The 27,087-nt window shown below is 43.0% G+C and overlaps 1 pseudogene; it reads left to right on the top strand.

The window, feature by feature from the left end:
* The window catches only part of LOC112072279 (perforin-1-like), a 60,624-nt pseudogene that overhangs the window by 18,065 nt on the left and 15,472 nt on the right, over positions 1–27,087 (top strand).

The following is a 27,087-nucleotide window of genomic DNA, read 5'->3' as shown; positions in this document are numbered from 1 at the left end:
CTTTCGGTCCCCTAAAAGGAGGGAATATGTACAAAAGTGCTGTAATTTCTAGATGGTTCACCCGCATATGGAATGGAAATCCCTCAGACCCTAAAACCTGCAACTTCTAAAGACCTCAATACTTCATTGTGATCATTTCAAATACACTAAGTATTGAGTAACAGTGCCAAATAATAAACAAATGCTTCTCTGTCGCAGTAACTACAGAGGCACTGTATAACCTCATCTGCATCTCGACTGATCTAAACAGTTATATGCACATCGAAAATCAGCAGCTGCCCGCCTGGCAACGCTGGCACGCCAATTGTTCAGAAATTATGTCTCAGGGCAGCTGGTTTTGATATGATAATCGAGAAGTCAACTGACTGAATCCACTGTTGTGTTTCCTGGTGTGTGGTGTGGCACTCAAGCACTACAGGAACAGAATACAATAAATGTAGATCTTTACTACCACTGACCATAATTTGCATTCATCCCCCTCAATTTCTCCTAGGGATAGACTGCTAAAATGTGCTAATACTGTACTTACATGGTGTGGCATTAGTAGTAACATTCTCAACACAATACCATAACACAGCATCCCACCTGCTGTGTATCTCTGAAGATAGCAGGGTTGGTTTCTGGTCAGTCCCTGGATGGGAGACAGAACGCTGCAGGAAAGTGGTGTACCGGAGGGGCCAGTCGACTCTTTCTGTCTGGGTATAAACAATATCCCAATGTCCCCCAGGGCAGTGATGGGCGCATTGTTCGTGTTTTTGGGAGCCGTCTTTCGGAGGGCATTAACAGGTGTCCTGACTCCTTCTGGTGTCACTAAAGATCCCATGGCAATTATCGTAAGAGTAGGGGTGCTTACCGCTGGTGTCTGGCTAAAATTCCCAATCTGGTCCTCATAACATCACGCGTCACCTAATCATCCCCAGCTGCTAATTGGCCATTCATCCCCTGTGATACTTCGACCATCTCTTAAGAAAGATCGAATTTGTTGTAAATGATGTAAATGTCGTCCTGCAGTTCCAAGCTACGGGTAAATAAAATACAACTAGCACTAATGGTACTTTGTGTTATTTTGTTGTTGTGCACGCCACTGGATCAAAACATAATAGACACAAAACAAAGACAAATCTATAGGGTTGGATTGTGAGCTAAGGTAGTTCAATGATGCACATATTTACTTATCAAGGGTAGAAAATCATAAACATATGATAAAAACTGAGTAGGTTAAGAGAAATGGGTTTTGTCAACTGTGACACACGGGCACAAGCAGACGCAGAATCAACCTAATAATTTTGTAGGAATACCGCTCCATGGGTAAGGGTGAAAGGCTAGGCAAGGGTTGGCATTTAGCTTTGGCAGTAACAGAAGAAATAGCTGTAGAAAATAAATGACCGTGCCACAAATGCTGCAGCAAGACACAACTTTTAAAGGAGGAACCACTGTATGGAATCATGTAGTAACCAAAAAAGTGTTAAACAATTCAAAATATATTTATATTTGAGATTTTTCAAAGTAGCCACCCTCTGCCTTGATGACAGCTTTGCACACTCTTGGTATTCTCTCAACCAGCTTCATGAGGTAGTCACCTGCAATGCTTTTCCAACTGTCTGAAGGATTCCCACATATGCTGAGCACTTGTTTGCTGCTTTTCCTCAACTCTGCGGTCCATCTCATCCCAAACCATCTCAATTGGGTTGAGGTCGGTCGGACTGCACCTTGTTTGGTTGGAAAAAGATTCTCTAGAAGAAGAGGATATTAAAATCTCGATGTGGGGGATGCGCTCGAGAGGACAAGCAATTCAATATCACTGATCTCAACTTTGGGGTCAAAACATCATCCTGCTCTACACAACCCTGGGGTGTTCATAATAGGAAACCCTTGAATTGATGTTATCAAAGTCCAAATGCAGCATTGGCACCTGGAATGAATGACAATTGAGCTAGGAAATGACAAAATTTCCCACCCTGAGATATCATGGTACTGCTAATAAGTAACAACTGGGATAAGCAACAGAACAATGCCATTTATACCAGCCAATATGTTCTTAGCATCGCTCTTCAGGAAGCCAGTTAGGGCCATCCGACTACTCTTCTTCGCGAGGAGCATACACAATCTAGTTCTGGGCTAGTCTTGTCTATATCAACGCTGCGACAGATCACCCCATGCCAGTATAATTTAACGCGAGTTAGCTATCTAGGAGTGCTCACGAAAAAAGAATTCGATGCAGCTACTTTTGGGCCAACCCATGAGGGTCTAGGCCGGTTCGAGCAGTAGCGCTATTGTCGCACAACTAACTCATAACTATAAAGATATTCACAATAAACTATATTTAGTTAGACAAGTATAATCCAAGTGATTATTACATTGTTGTAGAATCAATCATAGTAGACTCCCACAGCCAGTGCTAGTAGTTGTCGCCGCATAGTTGCCGCTACTTAGCTCTCCAGGATTCTGCTTAGTTGCTAAATGCAGAACACCTAAGCACGCTTTGACTATAAGCTATCGCACTTCAGTGTTTTTGGGCAAACCCTCTTTTCCACATGGTCCCCTAGTGTTCTCAAGAGCGTTTCAGTCTTGACTAGAGTTTGCCCATATTTGTGGACTGAGTTACAGAGTAGAGGTTTTGGAAAAGAGACTTGCCTTTGTGTGCGAGATCTCTAACGGGAAATTATAGGTGTATGCGGCAATCCAATATCTAACAGGGAAATAACTAATAGGAGGAATTAACACGCGGAAATCACCCTAATATCATGACGTCAGGGTACATATCCTTAATTAGGTTACACGGATACATTTCAACACTGTGAGTGATGATTGTTCTAGGACATTGAGGTATTATATATCTTCATAGCCATTGAGTATATCAATGCAAGCAACAAGGTACTTGATTAGAACATAACCCTATGTAGACTATACTCTTTTCATCGAAGATGCTAATGTGGAATGAGACAATATTGCATGAATTATTTATAAATACAAATAACACCAGATAGATTAACAAATATTCATAGAAACATAATTCTATAAGTATATGAAATAGTACTTTTAATTAATTGAAGTTGATCATACTTACTTCATGCACTATACAGGGATGTTGAAATTTCCAGACAGAGATACTACCACCAAAAAGAAATATAGTTGGAGACTATTATTTTTTGAGAGGTGAGTGACTAATCGAATCCTACACTTCTGTCTCGCTACTACTACCAGGTTATAAAAAGACAGAGGAGTGTTATCCTTCGAACAAGGATAAACGACTTTTGTAAACATGATTAGTCCAATGAGAAATGCTTCTCGAATTGTCTTTGGGTCACACTCTCAGGCTTACCACCACTATGTCCGTTCGTTCGCTGTGATCAATCCAGCGAGGAGGGCCACAATGATCTATTGGTGAAACATCTCGAGACTCTACAGAGAGAGAGCGGCACCCACATTAGTATCAATCTATCACATGAGTCATTTTCCAACTTATTCTCCTATTATGTTGAGTAAAAACCGGCGAGAGTGGCGTTCGCTCAACGCTACGTGTCGAGTAGTGCTCAATACAGACGCACCATCTAATATATATAGACACTCAGGATCGTAGAGGGACAATCACAAAAATATTTTCGCCGCGCACCTGATTGATATTTAGTCAGATGCCCATCCCTGTCAGGTGCTAGCTGATGTCTGTGCAGCTGATTGGGCTGTCTAGTGACGACGAGGCGTAGAACGTAGGTGGTAGAAGCTATTATATGTAGTGCCACGAGATGAATGGAGGCCACTAGCTGGCATGACGACTCAAGATTCTCACTAAGACCTATTCTCCACCAACACAGTATTGGCTGGGATCGAGTATTCGGACGGAGCTTGTAGAAGCACGAACTGGCCCTTATATTTTGAACATCTTCATACAACACACAATGAGCGTTTATGCGGAATTGTTAAATTTGTGAGGCACTGTAACTGGTGGCATGAGCTGACCTATAGCCGCCATAGAGACCTTTTTGAGAGCCTCGAGGACTCTACTGGGACGGTCTCGGGTGGGCTTTAGAGCAATAGGTGGTGGTGGCCACCACCCTATTAAGCCACCTTATGTTGGTGCTTTAGGGGTCAATAGGTCGTGGTGGCCCAACACCCTATTAAGCACCTTATGTTGGTGCTTTAGGGGTCAATAGGTCGTGGTGCGCCAACACCCTATTAAGACACCTTATGTTGGTGCTTTAGGGGTCAATAGGTCGTGGTGGCCCAACACCCTATTAAGACCTCCCTTATGTTGGTGCTTTAGGGGTCAATAGGTCGTGGTAGCCCAACCTATTAAGACACCTTATGTTGGTGCTTTAGGGGTCAATAGGTCGTGGTGGCCCAACACCCTATTAAGACACCTCCACGCTTCAAGACTGCTTCGATCACGCGGATTGGAATATGTTCCGCATTGCGTCCAACAACAAAATTGACGAATACGCTGTTTCGTTGAGCGAGTTCATTAGAAAGTGCATTGACGATGTCGTACCCACAGCAACGATTAAAACATTCCCAAACCAGAAACCGTGGATTGACGGCAGCATTCGCGTGAAACTGAAAGCGCGAACCACTGCTTTTAACCAGGGCAAGGTGACCGGAAYCATGACCGAATACAAACAGTGTAGCTATTCTCTCCGCAAGGCAATCAAACAACCTAAGTCCCAGTATAGAGACAAAAGTAGATTGTCGCAAATTCCAACAGTCAGACACACAGCAGGCTATAACGCTCGAGCACAGCAGCAATACTACAGTCAATCACGGATTACAAAGCAAGAAAACCAGTCCTGTCGCGGACCCAGGATGTTCTTGCTCCCAGACAGGCTAAATAAATTTTTTTTGCTCGCTTTGAAGACATATACAGTGCCGCTGAGAACGGCCCGTACAAAACCTGCGGTGCTCTCTTCATCTGCTAGCCGAGGTGAGTAAAACATTTAAACGTGTTAACCCCTTGCCAAGGCTGCAGGCCTAACGGCATTACCCCAGCTGGGTCCTCAGAGCATGCGCAGACCAGCCTCGGTCATGGCTGTGTGTTTTACGGACATTACTCTCCATCTCATCCTTATCCCAAGTCTGCTGTCCCACATACTTTAAGAGGGCCACCTATTGTTCCTGTTCCAAGAAAGCTCAAATGGTTAACTGAGCTAACGACTACCGCCCGTAGCACTCATTCCGTCATTATGAAGTGCTCTTGAGAGACTAGTCAAAGGACATATCACCTCCACCATACCGGACACCCTAGACCTACAGCTCCCCCATTGCTTACATGAAGGATAGTCACAATAGGTATCACACAGAACGAAATTCGCGATCTAAGGCGAACACCTACACTGCAATCGGCACGTTAATTCTGAACCCATCTGGACAAGAGAATATCTGATTGTGAGCAGCTGTCAGACGACTTAACGCTCAGTGAGCTAGAATGACAAATTGACTTTTATTTAGAGTATGCTGTGTGTGTTTGTGTGTGGTGGTGTGTGTGTGTGTGTTGTGTGTGTGTGTGTGTGTGTGTGTGTGGGTGTGGTGTGTGTGTGGTTGTGTGGTGGTGTGTGTGTGGTGGTGGTGTGTTTGTTGTGTGTGTGTGTGTGTGTGGTGTGTTGTGTGTGTGTGTGTGTTGTGTGTGTGTGTGTGTGTGGTTGTTGTGTGTGTGTGTGTGTGTGTGTGTGTGTGTGTGGTGGTGTTGGGTGGTGTGTGTGGTTGTGTGTGTGTGTGTATTTACAGTTTATTCACATACCTAGGTAGTACCTCCAGCACTTCATCTATAGATCCCAGATCCCAAACATCACTGTGAGTTGTCTGAGCATCAGCACCCAGGCATCTTACTGAGAGACAGAAAGAGAGTGATAGAGAAACGTTGCTATCCACTTCACACTGCTCAGAGGAGTGGATGGATTCAGATTTCATCAGAGGTACTAATTCAAGTTATCCTTTAAACAACCAAAGTACCCTCCAAACTCGTCACAAGCTCGAGACCCGGGTCTCGACCCGCCTGTGCAACTGGGTCGGACTTCCTGACTGGGCCGCACCCAGGTGGTAAGGGTAGGTAAACAACCTCTCCACCCCGTGATCCTCAAAAGGGTGCGTTCTGAGCCCTCAGTCATGTACTCCCTGTTCACCCCAACCTGCGTGGCCATGCACACCTCCAACTCATATCATCAAAGTTTGCCGGATGAACCTACCAGTGGGTAGGCTTGATACGCAACACGGACGAGACGGCCCTACAGGAGGAGTGAGGCCTGGAGTGTGTGTCGTGAAAATAACCGTCACACTCAACGTCGAAAAAACATAAGGAGATGATTGTGGACTCTCAAGGAAAACAGCAGAGGAGCACCCCCCATCCTACATCGACAGGACAGTTAGTGGAGAAGGTGGAAAGTTTTAAGTTTCCTTGGTGTCACATCACGGGACAAACTGAAATTGGTCACCTCCACACCAGAACAGCGTTGTGAAGAAGGCGCAAGCAGTGCCTCTTCCAAGCCTCAGGAGGCTAAAGAAATTCGGCTTGCACCAAAAGCCTCACAAACTATCTACAGATGCCAACGAGAGCATCCTGTCGGGCTGTATCACCGGCCTGGTATGACTTGCTCGCACACCGTAAGGCTCCTCCAGAGGGTATGAGTGTTCTGCCAAACGCATCACCGGGTGGCAAACTACTGCCTCTCACAGGACACCTACACACCGATGTCACAGGAAGGCCATAAAGATCCTCAAGACAACAACCACCCCAAGCCAGCCTTTCACACCGCTATCATCCAGAAAGGCGAGGTAGTACGGTGCATCAAAAGCAGGGACAAGAGAGACTGAAAACAGCTTCTATCTCAAGGCCATCAGACTGTTAAACCTTCTCACGAGCTACCACCGTGATCCGGAGCACCCCCACCCCCCCCCACACTAAAGCATAGCTAGCATAGTCACAAGTAGATGTAGCATCTAAATATCATTAAATCACAAGTCCAAGACCCCAGATGAAAGATACAGGTCTTGTGAATAAAGCCACCATTTCAGATTTTTAAAATGTTTACAGGGAAGACAAATATGTTATATCTATTAGCTAACACACGTTAGCAAAATCAACATTTTTTTACTCCATCAGTTTCTTACTCTTGCGAGTAGCTATCACAATGTCGTTCTAGATAAGATATATATCCACTAACCAAAAAAACCTCTTCAGATGACAGTCTGATAACATATTATGGTATAGATATGTTTTTGTGAAAAAAGTGCAATTTTTCAGGTAGAAATCACAGTTTACATGCATGCAACTAAAATACGACAGAAAATTACAGATAGACCAACGTGCTATAAACAATTACTCATCTAAAACATTTCAAAAAATACACAGCGTAGCAGAATGAAAGACCCAAGTTCTGTGATTCGCCATTATTAGATTTATCTAATAGCGTTTATATTACGAAAACACAAATTAATCGGAATAGTTAGCATGCTTATATCAGGCAGATTCGGCTGGGCGTTCCACGCCAGTCACTATGCACAACAGATATGATATAACATCGTAAAATTTGGGCTTCTGATGGCTGATTCTTTCATCAGAATGTTGTAATCAAAGTGTGCCTTTGTCAAGATCGAGTCTTGTTCCGTTCAGAATATGTTCCTTGTTCCACTCCAATTTCGCACAGGTACTGGTCGAATGTGGCATCGGATCTCTCAAACGTAAATAAAATCAGAACCAATGGACACACAGACCCGAAAGAAATTCAAATAATTCTGATTAAATATATTGAAAACAGACATACATTCGATGATCTGGTCACTGTATAAACAGACTTCGAGACGGAGGATAGTTTTCAATCAACTGGCGCGCACACAGAAGACAATTCGCGCTACAATTGCACGATTTAAGAGAACCGGAAAGTTGTCGGTCACGGCCAAAGAATTAGCTCTCATTTCACGTCAGTCCCCAGAATAAACAAGATTATTTTCCTCTGCGTCTCACTTGACACCCAAGAAGGCAATGAGGTGTGTTGTCGGGTTCATAAGGGGGCACGACCATATAGGCAAAGAGCGTTGAAAGCTGGCATACACATCTTGCTTTTTTTCTTCTTGGTCATGGAAAGTGGCTGTCAAATGAGCTTCTGTATCAACTCAGAGACAAAAATTGAATAACGGTTTTAGAAACTAGATGATTGTTTTCTTCCAATGGTATTATTTATATGCATATAGTAAGAAGCAATAAATTGAGATAACGAGGCAGTTTTAATCTGTTAGAGCAAATTAATGCTAATGGGAAAATAGCAACCGCCCTGTAAATTCTCAAGAAGTTAATCTTAGAGCAAATTATGCTATCGGGAAAATAAGACCCCTGTATTCCAAGAAGTTAAACCGCCACCAACTACTTTAGCGGGCCTCTGCCAACATACTGCTCAATCAGCCCTTTAAATAATGGGAATTGCTGAAATGATGTAAAATGTACCACTAGCCACTTTAAACAATGCAACTAAATTTATGTTTACATACCCTACATTTACTCATCTCATTGTATATGTATAATATGTACTTTTATCATCTACTGCATTGCCATCTTATGTAATACATGTACACTAGCCACTTTAACATGCCACTTTATGTTTTACAACCCTTACAATTACTGCATCTCATATGTCAATGGGGAGAACAAGTATTTGGATACATCTGCTGATTTTGCAGGTTTTCCGTACTTACAAAGCGATGGTAGAGGTCTTAATTTTTATCATAGGTACACTTCAATCTGTGAAGAGGACGGAATCTAAAAACAAAAATCCAGAAAAAATACATTGTATGTCTTAAGTAATTAATTTTGCATATATTGCATGACATAAGTATTGATACATCAGAAAAGCAGAACTTAATATTTGGTAAGAAACCTTTGTTTGCAATTACAGAGATCATACGTTTTCCTGTAGTTCTTGAACCAAGGTTTTGCACACACTGCAGGCAGGGGTTAAGGCCACGCCTCCATACAGAGTTCTCCAGATTCTTCAGCGTTTCGGGCTGTCGCTGGGCAATACGGACTTCAGCTCCCTCCAAATGATTTTCTTATTGAGTCTTAGGTCCTGAGACTGGCTAGGCACTCCAACGCGACTTGACACCTGCTTTCTACGGATATAATACACTTGCCTGGCTGTTGTTCCACTCGGGGTCACTAGTTCTGTCATACGCTGGAAACACCCACGACACACGACCCAAGCTCAATGCCTTCTGAGAGGAAGGAGGTTGTTGGCCAAGATCTCGCGATACATTGGGCCCCATCCATCCTCCGCTCAAATACGTGGCAGTCCGGTCCTGTCCTTTGCATAAACGCAATCCGCAATAAGAATGATGTTTCCACCTCCATGCTTCACGGCTGGGGATGGTGTTCTTGGGTTGTACTCATCCTCTTCTTCCTCCAAACACGGCGAGTGGAGTTTAGACCAAAAAGCTCTATTTTTGTCTCATCAGACCACATGACCTTTCCCATTACTCCTGGGATCATCCAGATGGTCATTGGCAAACTTCAGACGGGCCTGGATCTGCGCTGGCTTGAGCAGGGGACTTGTGGTGCGCTGCAGGATTTTTAATCCATGAGGCGGTAGTGTGTTACTAATGGTTTCTTTTGAGACTGTGGTCCCAGCTCTTCTTCAGGTCATTGACCAGGTCCTGCCGTGTAGTTCTGGCTGACCCTCACCTTCCTTCATGATCATTGCCACCCCGAGGTGAGATCTTGCATGAGCCCCAGACCGAGGGTGATTGACCGTCACTGCACTTCTTCCATTTTCTAATAATTGCATCCAACAGTTGTTGCCTTCTCACCAAGCTGCTTGCCTATTGTCCTTGTAGCCCTCCCAGCGTTGTAGAGGTCTAACAATTTAACCCTGATGTCCTTACACAGCTCTCTGGTCTCTGGCCATGTGGAGAGGTTGGATGTCCTGCTTGATTGAGTGTGTGGACAGGTGTTTTTAAACAGGTAACGAGTCAAACAAGTGCAGTTAATACAGGTAATGAGTGGAGAACAGGAGGGCTTCTTAAAGAAAAACTACAGTCTGTGAGAGCCGGAATTCTTTACTGGTTGGGTAGATGATCAAAATACTTATGTCATGCAATAAAATGGAAATTAATTACTTAAAAATCATACAATGTGATTTTCCTGGATTTTTGTTTTAGATTCCGTCTCTCACAGTTGAAGTGTACTATGATAAAAATTACAGACCTCTACATGCTTTGTAAGTATGAAACCTGCAAAATCGGCAGTGTATCAAATACTTGTTCTCCCCACTGTAATATACTGTACTCTATACCATCTACTGCATCTTGCCTCTTGCCGTTCTGTACCATCACTCATTCATATATCTTTAGTACGTATTCTTTATCTCTTTACACTTGTGTGTTTAAGGTAGTAGTTGTGGAATTGCAGTGGCGTGCGTGGGCCGCTGGGGCCTAGGCCTTCAGTGAAGGTACTACACAGTCCACCCGATTAATCCACCTCTATTATCGTCATTATGATGCCATGGCTCTAGACACTATACATTTAGACAGAAACGCAGTATACCAGGCGTTGAGTCACCTTGAAATGACATTTTTGGGTAAACAGTGTTTAACAGACAACTCAAGTTTGCAAAGCCAGTGTGGCTCCAAACCCAAATCGATCACTTGCAAATAATAGACATTCCCAGCAGTACAGTTTGCAGTGCTTTCTCGGAGCCTGTGAGCCATTGACAGCGCTCTGTAGTTGAAACTTTGAAAGTGGCGAGCGACAGAACCCCTTTCCCGCCTGTGACAGGCTTTGTGGGTCGGGCGACCTCTCCTTACAATGTCTAACTTTTCTTGAAAAGTTCGTCTTGAGATGGCGTTATAATTATATCCTCGACCAAATCGATATCTTCTCCTCCTTCCGCCATTGTGGGTTGAAAAAACAGCTTAGTAGAACGCGAATTAATTCGTTTATCAAATTCAGTTTCCTAGATCTGCATAGACCTGCCCATAGGACCTGCCTCTCAATATTGGTAATCCAATCAAAAGACGTGCAGGCACTCGCCTGCTAGCTGGCTCCTGTGTAACACTGGAGCCAGCCAGCAGGCGTACAATAGCCAACTCTAAAGCGATTGGTTGACACAAATTTTTTATTTCCATTACTATAAGCTACAAGCGCCCGCACTGTTTGATTCTGAAGGCCTGAGGGCAGATTTTAGACCCCTGGCAACACATGATGGCTGAATATGATTGGATAAAAGAATCTAACATAAAGACCAGCCCTCCAAAATCTCAACCTGGGGCTGGAAGCAGTGCAACCAAGAGGAAAGCTATAAAATGAAGAGTATAACTCTTACTCTGGGAATAATTTAATACATATTGTGGGAAATATATATTTAAAAAAAAAGTATATTCTGATGATGTTTTAGGCCAGCAGAGAAGGGCCTTGCAGGCCCTGACGGCCCACCACTGTGGAATTGTTAGTTAGATTACATGTTGGTTATTACTGCATTGTTCGCACTAGAAGCACAAGCATTTCGCTACACTCGCATTAACATCTGCTAACCATGTGTATGTAACAAATAACATTTGATTTGATTTGATTGATTTGATTTATGTTGGTGCTTTAGGGGTCAATAGGTCGTGGTGGCCCAACCTATTAAGACACCTTGTGTTGGTGCTTTAGGGGTCAATAGGTCGTGGTGGCCCAACACCCTATCAAGACACCTTATGTTGGTGCTTTAGGGGTCAATAGGTCGTGGTGGCCCAACACCCTATTAAGACACCTTATGTTGGTGCTGTAGAGGTCAATAGGTCGTGGTGGCCCAACGCCCTATCAAGACACCTTATGTTGGTGCTGTAGAGGTCAATAGGTCGTGGTGGCCCAACGCCCTATCAAGACACCTTATGTTGGTGTTTCCTTTATTTTGACAGCTACCTGTATGTTGGTGCTTTTAGGATTAATATATTGTACACACCTTTCTGACACCAATAAACAACAAGTTATATGAAATGGTTTTCCTGTTCGATAGCTATATTGTCACATTTGAATAATCTCATAGCAATTGTTTACTGTCCTGAGAATATAAGATAATTTTCCAGAATGTTCTGTAAGTATTGTTTTAGGTTGGAGGAAGTGATTGGCTGCTCTGAAAAGGCAGTGCTAACCCTGCTATGGAACAGGACCAGCTAGCCCTAGACTAAGTGGTGCATGTTTTAATAGCTGCTTAACCCCAGGCTTGAATCTCTCTTAGCCCATACAGGTCTAAGTGCAACGATAACACAGCTAGAAAATATCAGAATGGACAACAAGTGGGTCCATTTAAACTCTGAGAGCTCATCCAAATACTTCTTTCCATTCCATGCAGAAGGAAGTCTTTGGACTGTTGTGTTGTAGGGAGTTCATTCCAGTGTTGGCTTGCTGGAGAAACTAAAGTACTTCTGATTTGAAGTATGTAGAAATATTTTTTGTAAAAAATAAGAATATATATACTGAAAACCATTTCCTTTCTGCAAGAATCTCATCTGTCTGTAACTGATAGTAAAATAATTAGGAGGGACTGGGCAGGGATGACATTCTCTACTTTTAAATCAAAACATTTTTTTACCACTAATTGGTATTTTCACTAATCAGATCAGCTTTTAAATATCTGGGCAAAAGATCAGAATTGGTGTGCCTGTGTAAACGCAGCCACAGTGTCACAGATACATTGTCAGTGTGTCCCCGGCCCAGAATGTGGTCAAACTTTAACCATAACATTCAACACTGGCAGTTAAACAGGTCATATACATGTATGAGTTTGATACATAACACAGAACACTGGAAATCATGTGTATTACAGAAAAGGATAACTACAAATTCAGTATCTATAATGCATCTCTGTACTTAGCAAAATAGTGCCATCTGCCCTGCTATTCTAGTTAATCAGTTAATCTGACTATTCCCTCTGTCATCGTTGATTTAATTTACATATTTCAGCAATTTGAGAGTTTTCTGTATAGTTGTATAATTTTAGTGTATAGTTGTTTAATTTTGGTGCAAAGTTGTGTAATTTCGGTGTATAGTTGTACAATTCCGGTGTATAGTTGTAAAATGTTGGTGTATAGTTATAATTTTGGTGTATAGTTGTATAAGTTCGGTGTATAGTTGTATAATTTTGGTGTATAGTTTTATAATTTCGGTGTATAGTTGTATAATTTTGGTGTATAGTTGTATAATTTCGGTGTATAGTTGTATCATTTTCGGTGTATAGTTGTATAATGTTGGTGTATAGTTGTATAATTTGGTGTATAGTTTGTATAATTTTGGTGTTAGTTGTATAATTTTGGTGTATAGTTGTATAATTTTGGTGTATAGTTGTATAATTTCGGTGTATAGTTGTATAATTTCGGTGTATAGTTGTATAATTTTTGGTGGGTTTAACTATTCTGTTTAATGCTACTCATAAATCACTATGATAAATATAATAGTTTTTCTTGAGTGTATTTTTAACAAAGCTAAAATTAACTTTGAAGTCCAAAGTGTAGGAATACAGGTGAATCAGTTACTGACACAGACATGGGGGCGTAGCAGGAAGATCAGAATGCTGCGAACCAAGAGATTGTGAATTCAAATCCCAGGTCAGGATATGTTGAATAATAATGGCTGTGTAAAGAACATACACAATGTAGTCAAAGTATGTCAAATATGTAAGTTGAAAGCACTGTGCTAAAAGCACTGTGTGTCTTTCATAATGACTAACAGGGCATCATGTGAACATTTGAATTTCAAAAATGCATAGTTTCACAGGATTTCAGATAAAATATCATCACATGTGAAGTGTTCCAAAAACTCACTGTTTTGTATATGAAATAAGATTCCACGTGTGTGAAATCATGTTTTTTCCGTAAGGGTTTTCATTTCATAAAGGCTTTGTTCACACAGTCACCACAGTTCCGATGTATTGGCACATCTGATCTTTTCCCCAATTTGTGAACAGCCCAAAAAAAAAAAAAAAACATTGAATCTGATCATTTGTGTTCCGATTTGTAACACATTCAAGTTTAAATGGATTCTTTGCATGTGACCTGCTGTTACCGCGACACCCACCAAAATGTTGAAAGGACCATTGCTTCTGTGTGCTATAGGCTGAGAAAGGGTCAACCAAATGTAGATTAAGGTCGTCTCTGTGTCGTATTTTAATTCACATCTGATATGCTAATTCTTGTGTTCCAGTTATCGCACGCCAAACACTCCAACTCTCAGCGATGAGTTCCGTAAGGACATTGAACGTCTGGAATCATACTCTAAGACCTCTAAGGTCCAGTACCGCCGGCTCATAGACACCTATGGGACTCACTACATACGCCAAGTTGACCTGGGAGGCAGGCTGACGATGATTACAGCAATACACACCTGTCAGGCCTCACATAGTGACCTCTCTACAAACCAGGTGACTTACTTAGTCTCAATGCCTGCTGTAATAGAGGACATTTTCCATTAAAGGAAGCTACAGGAATTCAAACAGCAATCTGTAACCATTACGTACCACCAGATCCGTATACTGTTAGATCAGGGCTCTTGAACCCTGTTCCTGAAGAGATACCCTCCTGTACGTTTACATCTACCTAGTCTATTACTCTCCAACCCAGTTTTTTTGAGAACTATCCTCCTGTAGGTTTTCGCTCCAACCCCAGTTGTAACTAACCTGATTCAGCTTATCAACCAGCTAATTATTAGAATCAGGTGTACTAGATTAGAGCAAAGACCTACAGAACAAGATTTTTTGTAACTATTTCTAGAAGTTCAGTTACATTCAGAAAATTCCATTGATTAATATTGCCCACGTAGCAAATGCATCACAGTCTTTTATGGAAGAAACCTTAAAGACAACTCTGAATATATGGCTGTGTATTCCGTCTCTCAGGTGGAATCCTGCTTGTCCAGGGGCTTCAAGGTAAACGTTGGGATGTCAGTTTCCTCTAGCGACGAAAGGTGCTCCAAAGTTCTGGACAACCGTGACTCAAAGACCTCCTACAGCTCTAGCTTTCTCAGCCACCACACCAAGGTGGTGGGAGGCACTGGTTGGCCGGGSGAGCTGTCACTCAACCGTAACGACTCAGTGGGGTTCCGTAGTTGGATGAGAACCTTGAAGAACTTCCCGGACGTAATCCACTATTCTCTAACGCCTCTGCACCTGCTCATATCCAACACGACTGTCCAGCAGGGAGTGAAGGTAACCTTTGGTTGTTGATATATTTCCCTTAAATTCATTACTGGACCTTGAAGCCAGTTCCACAGCTTTTTTTCATTCTTGCCCTCTAGTCAGGGACTGATTTAGACCTGGGACACCAGGTGGGTGAAATAATAAGGTTTGGACACACACATTTTTCTAGGTGGCAAAGGTCTAGCTGGATATTGTAATTTTTCGGTGTAGTAACAAACCCCCAGCCATGCAACCACAAACTGCTCACATCTGTTGTTGGCGGAGAGAACATTTTGCAGGTTTAACTTCTTGCAACTATAGGGGGTGCTGTTCCGCATTACGGCATATTTGTGTCTCCAAATTAAACTGCCTCCGTGCTAAATTCTTGATCGTACAATATGCATATTATTGTTATTATTGGATAGAAAAACCTTCTAGTTTCTATAGAAGTTGGAATTTTGTCTCTGAGTGGTACAGAACAATTTCTACAGCACTTTTCATGACAGGGTTCAGATTTCAGAAATTTTTACCTGCTGATCTGGGGTCTGTTTATAAGGCCACAGTGAATGCTATGAAGAAACCGACACTGCTACGTCTTCCTCTGGGTGTCTGTACGTCATCACGTTTTCAATGAAATCGATGGGACGTTCACAGCCATTATAAATGACAAAAATGTACAGAGACCCCCCTTTCTCAACGTGCGCCTCAAGCGTGAAGGCCATCGGACCTGCCGCTTCCAAATCGTTTTCTAACCAGCAAATTTTCTCGGTCATGTTTTCAGTCGTATAGTTGTTAAAAACATCATAATGTAGTGAATTTGAAACGTTTTTATAGCAATTTATTTACCGTTTAGTGCGATTCTGAGGAATTTATTTGTCGTGCACTCTGAAAGTTTGGACACGTTTTAGGGTGTCGGTCGTTGGTGGTGGACATTTCGAAGGACAGAGGACATCTTTCGACCAAAAGACGTTTAAACATAGAAAGAGTACATTGCCAAGAATCTGATGGAAGAACAGCTCAAAGTAAGCAATATTTAATATGATAAATCGTGTTTCTGTCGAATATTTTAAACGCATATTTCGCCATTTTGTTTGGTATAGCTTCACTTGGCCAACCCTGTATTGAAAAGTAAGGATAATTTTAAAAATGTAAATCAGCGTTGCATTAAGAACTAATTTGTCTTTCGATTGCTGTCAACCCTGTATTTTTTAGTCAAGTATATGATTAGCTTTCAATTAAACTAGATCACTCTGATAGATGACGTCAGACATATTGAGGCTTGATTTCCTAGTATTTTTATTGTGTAACACGGTTTTGTATGGCTAAATATGCACCTTTTCGAACAAACTGTATATGTATATTGTAAAATGATGTTACAGGAGTGTCATCGGAAGAATTCTGAGAAGGTTAGTGAAAAATTAATATATTTTGGCGGTGATTACGTTATAGCGCTCTTTGGCTGGAATCGATGCTCCGGTAACGTTTGCACATGTGGTATGCTAACTTATCGATTTATTGTGTTTTTCGCTGAAAAACGCTTAGAAAATCTGAAATATGGTCTGAAATCACAAGAACTGGGTCTTTCCATTGCTATGCTTTGTCTATTTTATGAAATGTTTTATGATGAGTAAATTGGCATACACGTTGCTCTATCTAGTAATTCTAGTCGATTTGTGATGGTGGGTGCATATGTAAACTGTGATTTCTACCTGAAATATCACTTTTTTCTAACAAAAACTATCCTATACCATGAATATGTTATCAGACTGTCATCTGAAGAGGTTTTTTCTTGGTTAGTGGATATCAATATCTTAGTTGAGCCGAATTGGTGATAGCACCTGAAGGAGTAAGAAACTGATGGAGTTAGAATAGTGGTGTATTTTGCTAACGTGTTTAGCTAATAGATTTACATATTTTGTCTTCCCTGTAACACATTTTAAAATCTGAAATGGTGGCTTTATTCACAAGATCTGTATCTTTCATCTGGTGTCTTGGACTTGTGATTAATGATATTTAGATGCTACTATCTACTTGTGAAGCTATGCTAGCTATGCTAATTAGTGTGTGGGGGTGGGGGGTGCTCCCGGATCCGGGTAGAGGCTCGTGAAAGGTTAAAGCAGATTCCTTCCATTCTACACATCTTGCCATGTCTTATGTGTGTTCAAGTGATACCTGTAACAGGGCCCCCTGGGACCCCTGGAGGTTGAGGCATAAATACACAATGAGTAACGATAACATGGCTATATACAGGAGGTGCCAGTACAGAGTCAATGTGCATGAGGTGATTGAAGTAGATATGTACATATAGGTAGGGGTAACTAGGCAACATGATAATAAACACAGTGAATGTAAGTGTGTTAATTAATCAAATGGCCTATTTACATTGACCACCCCCCATGGACTATTTACATTGACCCCCCATGGACTATTTACATTTACCCCCATGGACTATTTACATTTACCCAGCATAGACTATTAACATTGACCCCCCATGGACTATTTACATTGACCCCCCATGGAATATTTACATTGCCCCCATGGACTATTTTCGTTGACCCCCACTATGGACTATTTACATTGACCCCCATGGACTATTTACATTGACCCCCCATGGACTATTTACATTGACCCCCATGTACTATTTTCATTGACCTCCCACTATGGACTATATACATTGACCTCCCCATGGACTATTTACATTGACCCCACTATGGACGATTTACATTGACCCTCCCATGGACTTTTTACATTGACCCCCCCATGGACTTTTACATTGACCCCCCATGGACTATTTACATTGACTCCCCCATGGACTATTTAAATTGCCCCCCATGGACTATTTACATTGACCTCCCCATGACTATTTACATTGACCTCCCCCATGGACTATTTACATTCGTCATCCCCATGGACTATATTTACATTGACCCCCAGGACTATTTACATTGACCCCCATGGACTATTTACAATAGACCCCACATGGCTATTTACATTTCACCCCCACATGGATATTACATTTACCCCATGACTATTTACATTGACCCCCCATGGACTATTTACATTGACCCCCATGGACTATTTAACATTGACCCCCCATGGACTATTTACATTGACCCAGCTTATTCCCCCATGGACTATTTACATTGATCCCCCCAGTGGACTATTTACATTGACCCCCATGGACTATTTACATGACCCCCCCTATTGCTGGACTATTTACATTGACCCTCCTGGACTATTTACATACCCCCCCATGGACTATTTACATTGACCCCCCATGGACTATTTACATTGGACCCCCATGGACTATTTACATTGACCCCCCATGGACTATTTAATGACCTCCCCCATGGACATTTACAGAGATCCTCCCATGGACTATTTCATTAACATTTACCCCACATGGACTATTTACATTGACTCCCATGGACTATTTTACATTGACCCCATGGACTATTTCCAATGACCTCCCATGGACTATTTACATTGACCTCCCCCCTATGGACTATTACATTGACCCCCCATGGACTATTTACATTGACCCCACTTATGGACGATTTCACATTGACCTCCCATGGACTTTTTACATTGACCCCCCATGGACTATTTACATTGACCCCTCCCCATGGACTATTTACATTGACCTCCCCCATGGACTATTAAATTGCCCCCCCATGGACTATTTACATTGACCTCCCATGGACTATTATACATTGACCTCCCCCATGGACTATTTACATTGCCCCCCATGACTATTTACATTGACCCCCATGGACTATTTACATTGACCCCCATGACTATTTACATAGACCCCACATGGACTATTACATTCACCCCCATGGACTATTTAACATTTACCCCCATGGGACTATTTACATTGACCCCCCCATGATTATTTACATTGACCCCACATGGACTATTTTACATTGACCCCCCATGGACTTATTTTACATTGACCCCATGGATCTATTGACATTGACCCCCCATGGACTATTTGACCCTAATTTACATTGACCCCCCATGACTATTTGCATATTGACCCCCCATGGACTATATACATTGACCCCCATGCGACTATTTACATTGACCCCCCTGGAATTTACATTGACCCCCCAATGCATATTGAACCGCTATGACTATACATTGACCCCCCAATTGACATTACATACCCCTTACTATTACATGACTCCCCCCCATGGACTATTTACATTAACCCCCCATGACTATTACATTACCTCCCCCATGGACTTTTACATTGATTCCCCATGACTGATTTATCATTGACCCCCATGACTTTTACTTGGACTCCCATTGGACTATTTACATCAGACCTGATACAACCCCCAATGGACTATATTTACATTGACCTCCCCCCATGGAGTATTTACATTGACCCCCCACATGGACATATTTACAATTTTGACCCCCCTATGGCATGATTTACAATTGATCCCCCCATGGACTTATTTACATCTTGAACCCCCCATGGCACTAATTTCACTTGACCTCCCCCAAGCGGACTATTACATTGACCTACATTATTGACCCCCTAGTACTTTTACAGTTGACCTCCCATGGACTATTTCACATTGACCTCATGGACCTATTTACATTGACCCCCTATTTGAACTATTTACATTGACCCCCCCATGGACTATTACATTGACCCCCCATGCGACTTTGAATTGACCCCCCAGTGGACTATTTACATTCACCTCCCCCATGCGACTATTTACATTGACTCCCCCTGGACTATTTACATGACACCCCCATGACTATTTACATTGCTCGATATTCATCCCCCATGGGAGTATTCATTGACCCCCCATGAACATATTTACATTGACCCCCCATGGCACTATCTACATTGGACCCCCCCATGGACTATTTACATTGACCCCCCATGGGACAATTTACATGACCCCCCATGACGCTATTTTACATCTGACCCCCCATGGATACTTTTACATTACCATTGACTACAGTGCCTCCATGGCTATTTACATTGACCTCCCCATGGACTATTACATGACCCCCATGGACTATTTACATTGAACCCCCCATGCGCCTATTTATATTGACCCCCATGGATTATCTTACCCATGATGATTCACATCACCCCCATGGACTATTTACATGACCCCATGGGATTCAGCCCACTGATTTACATTTGAGCCCTCCCATGGACCTTTATACATTGACCCCCCATGCTATTACATTGACCCCCATGCGTACATGATCTCCCCATGGCTTATTACATTGACCTCCCATCCATTCGGATTCCCCATGGTATTTACATGACCCCCCCATGGACTATTGTACATTGATCCCCATGGCCTATTCTTACATTGACCCCCCATGGACTATTTACATGATCCCCATGGCCTATTTTACATTGACCCCCCATGAGACTATTTACATATTTACCCCCCCCATGGCCTATTACGGTGACCTCCCCCCGGACCTATTTACATTGCATCCCCCATGGGCCATTACATTGACCCCCCCATGGACTATTTACATTGACCCCCCCATGGCCTATTTACATTGACCTCCCACCTCCATTTATTTTTACACTGCTGCTACCTGCTGTCTATTATCTATGCACAGTCACTTTACCCATACCTACATGAACAAAGTACCTTGACCAACCTGTTCCCCCACACATTGACTTGATACCAGCACGTTTGTCTTGCTGACCTTGAGAGGTTGTTGTCCTGGTACAACAATGCCAGGTCACTGACCTCCTCCCGACAGGCTATGTGGTAAACCGCAGGGTGTTGGGATGAGCGTGCAGAGATTAACGCAGAGACAGGGAGGTTTTAGTCCACAAACACAACTTTCCAACATCCGCATTGCCGTGCTGGGCCCCCCGACCTGTGGATGACGGAGAAAGAGAATCGTTGTAAGGACACGAACAGTGAACTTCCTCACGAGGAGTTAATATTTGAGGGTGTCCAGTGCCCACTTCACGGCAAGGCACTCCTTCTCGACAATCGAGTACAACTTCTCTCTCGGGAGGAGCTTCCTGCTGACATACATGATTGGGTGCGCCTCGCCTTCCTGCTCTTGGGACAAAATGGTCCCTACCCCTGTGTCAGACGTGTCTGTCTGGACCAGGAGGTTTATTGAGAAGTCCGGGGTGACGAGTACCGGGTGCAAACATAGGGCATCTTTCAGGGCCTGGAATGCCGCCTCTGTGTCGTCCGTCCATCGCACCATCTGGGGTAGTCGTGCCTTAGTTATGTACAAATCYACTGTAGTAGCCTGCTAARCCCAGGAATGACTCCACCTGCTCCTTGGTTCGGGGGACCGGCCATTCCCTAACGGCAGCGATTTTCTTTTTTCTTGGGGCTTCACATTTCCCCTCCCGATCTGATAGCCCAGGTACTCCACCTCGGTGTAGCCCAGCTTGCACTTGTGGGGGTTCACGGTCAGACCTGCATCCCTTAGCGCATCTACAACTGCCTGTAACCTACAAAGATGGGACTCCCAACTGTCACTGTGCACAATTATGTCATCCAAATAGGCAGCCGGGTACTCACTGTGCGGCCGCAAGATGCGGTCCATGAGTTGCTGAAAGGTCGCTGGTACCCAGTGGAGCCAGAAAGGAAGAACCCGGTAGTGGTACAGCCCCACCGGGGTGTGAAGGCCGTTTTCTCCTGGGAGGCCGCTGCCAGCGGCACGTGCCAATACCCCTTCGTCAGGTCCAACGCGCTGACGTATCTCGTCATACCCAAGCGGTCAATCAGTTCATCCACCAGTAGCATGGGGTAGGCGTCGAACTTACTGACCTCATTCAGGCCCCGGAAGTCATTGCAATACCAGTTTCGGTACCAGCACTATAGGGCTAGACCACTCACTGTGGGACTCCTCCAGTACCCCCATCTCTAGCATTGTCGTCACTTCCTGCTGGACCGCCACCCTCCGGGCTACTGGTATCCGATATGGCCGTTTACGCACTTTTTCTCCCAGACGTGGTGTTCTTCGGCTTGCAAGCGTCCCCTTTTCCTCCAAACATAACGATGGTCATTTTGGCCAAACAGTTCTATTTTTGTTTCATCAGACCAGAGGACATTTCTCAAAAAAGTACGATCTTTGTCCCCATGTGCATTTGCAAACCGTAGTCTTGCTTTTTTATGGCGGTTTTGGAGCATTGGCTTCTTCCTTGCTAAGCGGCTTTTCAGGTTATGTCAATATAGGACTCGTTTTACTGTGGATATAGATACTTTTGTACCTGTTTCCTCCAGCATCTTCACAAGGTCCTTTGCTGTTGTTCTGGGATTGATTTGCACTTTTCACACCAAAGTCCGTTCATCTCTAGGAAACATCTCCTTCCTGAGCGGTATGATGGCTGAGTGGTCCCATGGTGTTTATACTTGCGTACTATTGTTTGTACAGATGAACGTGGTACCTTCAGGCATTTGGAAATTGCTCCCAAAGGATGAACCAGACATGTGGAGGTCTACAATTTTTTTCTCTGAGGTCTTGCCTGATTCTTTTGATTTTCCCATGATGTCAAGCAAAGGGCACTGAGTTTGAAGGTAGGCCTTGAAATACATCCACAGTTACACCCAATTGACTCAAATGATGTCAATTAGCCTATCAGAAGCTTCTAAAGCCATGACATAATTTTCTGGAATTTTCCAAGCTGTTTAAAGCACAGTCATCTTAGTGTATGTAAACTTCTGACCCACTGGAATTGTGATACAGTAAATTGTAAGTGAAATAATCTGTTTGTAAACAATTGTTGGAAAAATGACTTGTGTCATGCACAAAGTAGATGTCCTAACCGACTTGCCAAAACTATAGTTTGTTAACAAGAAATTTGGGAGTGGTTGAAAAACGAGTTTTAATGACTCCAACCTAAGTGTATGTAAACTTCAACTGTAGTTGCCAAAGCTACAAGAGAAAATAACTAGGTACTCAAATCAAATTTTATTTGTCACATGTGCCGAATAGAACAGGTGAAATGCTTACTTACAAGTCCTTAACCAACAAAGCAGTTCAATAAATATATATTTACTATATTTATAGGTTATTTACTAAAAAAATGAAAGTAAAAAAAATCTATCAAAAAGTAACACAAGAAAATGACATAACAATAAGGAGGCTATATACAGGGGGTACCGGTACCGAGTCAATGTGCGGGGATTACAGGTTGGTTGAGGTAATTTGTACTTGTACTGTAGGTAGGGGTAAAGTGACTATGCATTGATAATAAGCAGCGAGTAGCAGCAGTGTAAAAACAGAGGGGGGTGGAAAATGTAAATTGTCCGGGTGGCCATTTGATTAATTGTTCAGTAGTCTTATGGCTTGGGTCTAGAATATGTTAAGGAGCCTTTTGGACCTAGACTTGGGTGACTGTAGTATTTGAAACATTTTTGGGCCTTCCTCTGACACCGCCTAGTATATAGGTCCCGGATGGCAGGAAGCTTGTCCCCGTGACGCACTGGGCTGTACGAACTACCCTATGAAGCGCCTTACGGTCAAATGCCGAGCAGTACGAGGCGGTGAGTCAACCGGTCAGGATGCTCTCGATGTTGCAGCTATATAACTTCTTGAGGATCTTGGGACCCATGCCAAATATTTTCAGTCTCCTGAGGGGGAAAAGATGTTGTCGTGCCCTCTTCCCGACTGTRTTGTTGTGTTTGGACCATGATAGTTTGTTGGTGAAGTGGACACCAAGGAACTTGAAACTCCCGACATGCTCCACTACAGCCCTATAGATGCTCATGGGGGCAGTCCACGATCACCTCCATTGTTTTGATAACAATGAGGGAGAGGTTGTTGTCCTTGCACCACACTGCCAGGTCTCTGACCTCCTCTCTATAGGCTAATCTTTGTCGGTGATCATGTGACTGTTGTGTCGTCAGCAAACTTAATGATGGTGTTGCTGTCGTGGGTGAACAGGGAGTACAGGAGTGGACTAAGCACGCACCCCTGAGGGGCTCCAGTGTTGAGGATCAGCGTGGCAGATGTGTTGTTGCCTACCCTTACCACCTGGGGGCGCCCTGGAAYTCCAGGATCCATTTGCAGAGGGAGGTGTTTAATCCCAGGGTCCCTAGCTTAGCGATGAGCTTTGTGGGGACTATGGTGTTGAACCCTGAGCTGTGATCAATGAACAGCATTCTCACATAGGTGTTCCTTTTGTCCAACTGGGAGAGGGCAGTGTGGAGTGCGATTGAGATTGCGTCATCTGTGGACCTGTTGGGGCGGTATGCGAATTGGATTGGGTKTASCGTTTCTGGGATAATTGTGTTGATGTGAGCCATGACCAGCCTTTCAAAGCACTTAATGGCTAACGATGTGAGTGCTACAGTCTGTAGTCATTTAGGCAGGTTACCTTCGCTTTCTTGGTTACAGGGACTATGGTGGCCTGTTTGAAACATGTAGGTTTTACAGACTCGGTCAGGGAGAAGTTGAAAATGTCAGTGAAGATACGTGCCAGTTGGTCCACGCATGCTTTGAGTACACATCCTGGTAATCCGTCTGGCCCCGCGGCCTTGCTCATATCGGCTTCAGAGAGAGCGTGATCACACAGTTGCCCAGAACAGCTGGTGCTCTCATGCACACTTCAGTGTTGCTTGCCTCGAAGCGAATATAAAAGGCATTTGTTTGCCTGTTAGGCTCACTTCACTGGGCAGCTCGTTGCTGGGTTCCCCTTTGTAGTCTGTAATAGTTTGCAAGCCCAGCCACATTAGATGAGCATCAGAGCCGATGTAGTAAGATTTGGATTTGGACCTGTTCTTCACAAAGCAGTATATCCTTAGCGTGGGACTCATTAAAACCTGTTTGGGATAGGGGATGGTATTTTGACATCCGGATGAAAAGCGTGCCCAAAGTAAACTGCCTGTTACTCAGGCCCAGAAGCTAGGATATGCATATAATTGGTAGATTTAGATAGAAAACACTCTAAAGTTTCTAAAACTGTTAAAATTATATCTGTGAATATAACAAAACTTATTTGGCAGGCGAAACCCAGAGGACAAACCATCCAGGATTTTGTTTTTGTTGAGATGACTGTGTTTTCAATTTATTTTCTATGGGAATCTAGATTTCTGAGGCATCTGGTTGCAGTTCCTAGGGCTTCCACTAGATGTCAACAGTCTTTAGAAATTGGTTGATGTTTTTCTTTTGAGAAATTAAGAAGTAGCCCTTTCCTTTCTGAGGGTCGAGTCTAGTGGACTGTTGTGTTTGGGGCGCGCGACCTGGCGCACGCTCCACTTTCATTTTATCCGCTATTGAACACAGTCTATCCAGTCTTAAATTGTATCGATTATTTACGTTTAAAAATACCTAAAGTTGGATTAGGAAAGTTGTTTGAAATGTTTGTACAAAGTTTACAGGTAACTTAATAGATAATTTGTAGTCATGTTGGGCGAGTTGGAACCGTTGTTTTTCTGAATCAAACGCGCCATTTTGGAGATATAATGACGGAATTTATCGAACAAAAGGACCATTTGTGAGGTTTATGGGACATTTTGGAGTGCCAACAGAAGAAGATCTTTAAAGGTAAGGCATGAATTATAATGTTATTTCTGAGTTTTGTGTCGCGCCTGGTGGGTTGAAATATGAGATTCATGTGTTTGTATGGTGGAGAGCTGTCCTCAGATAATAGCATGGTTTGCTTTCGCCATAAAGCCTTTTTGAAATCTGACGCGGTAGCTGGATTAACTTCTCACGAGTCACCAACCCTGATCCGGTAGGGTACGCACCCACCCCCCACACAAGCCCCCCCCCCCCCCCCCCCACTGAAGTAGCCATAGCTAGCATAGCGTCACAAGTAAACTTGTGCAACTCTAAATATCATTAAATCACAAGTTCAAGACACCAGATGAAAGATACAGGTCTTGTGAATAAAGCCACCATTTCAGATTTTTAAAAATGTTTTACAGGGAAGACACAATCATGTAAATCTATTAGCTAATCCACGTTAGCAAAGAGACGATTTTTTCACTCCCAAACAGTTTTCCCTGCGTCAGTAGCTATCACTAATTCGACTAAATAAAAATATATTAGCACTAACCAAGAAACAACTTCATAAGATGACAGTCTGATAACATATTTATGGTATTAGCAGTAGTTTTTTTTGTTTAAATGTGCATTTTTCAGGTTATAAATCACAGTTCTACATTGCAGCTAGCAATCTGAAATAGAGTCGCCGACCAAGCCAGAACAATTACAGAGACCAACGTCATATAACTAATTACTCATTTTTGAAACCATGTTCACGAACAAAATACCAACAGCGCTGACAGGATATTGAAAAGCCCAACATCTGCAGGTGAGAATCCAAACAAATATTTTCCGATTTATTAAATGTTTATAAACGAAAAACAAAATGTAGCTGCCTAAAGTTAGCATAAGCGCTAATACCGGCCAGAATTCGGGTATGGGCGCCCACGGCAAGTTCCAGCATGCAAACAACACGGATATATTATAACCATTCGTAAGATTGGGTCTTACTGTGGCCTGATTTTCATCAGAATGTTGATCAGTGTCCATTTGCAAGATGAGCCGTCGGTTCCGTCAGAATGTTCCGTTTTCCCCACTCCATTTTACGCGACAGGTACCGTCCGAGGTGGCACGGATTTCTCAAAACGGATATAAATACAATGCGACACACGGAACACCAGCAAAACTCCCGGAAAAATTCAAATAATCTGATTAACTTATATTGAAAAGAACATAACATTACGGATGATATGGTCACATGTATCAAACAAAAATTTCCACCGGAGTGAGTTTTCCAGACATAACAGCCAGCAAAACAGTACACAATCGCAGCTCACATTCAGAGCGATTCAGTACACCGGAGTTGTCGGTCACGCCAGAAGCAAAAATGGGCTCCTTTCACGCAGTCCCAGATAAACAAAGACATTTCTCCCTCTGACGTCCTGTCTTGACAATCCTGAGGGAAGGCGAATGAAGTGTGTTTTCTTGGTCTGCATGAGGGGGAACG

Source organism: Salvelinus sp. IW2-2015, unplaced genomic scaffold, assembly GCF_002910315.2.
Source record: "Salvelinus sp. IW2-2015 unplaced genomic scaffold, ASM291031v2 Un_scaffold1877, whole genome shotgun sequence".
NCBI classification, from domain to species: domain Eukaryota; kingdom Metazoa; phylum Chordata; class Actinopteri; order Salmoniformes; family Salmonidae; genus Salvelinus; species Salvelinus sp. IW2-2015.
This window is presented reverse-complemented; position numbering and strand designations above follow the sequence as displayed.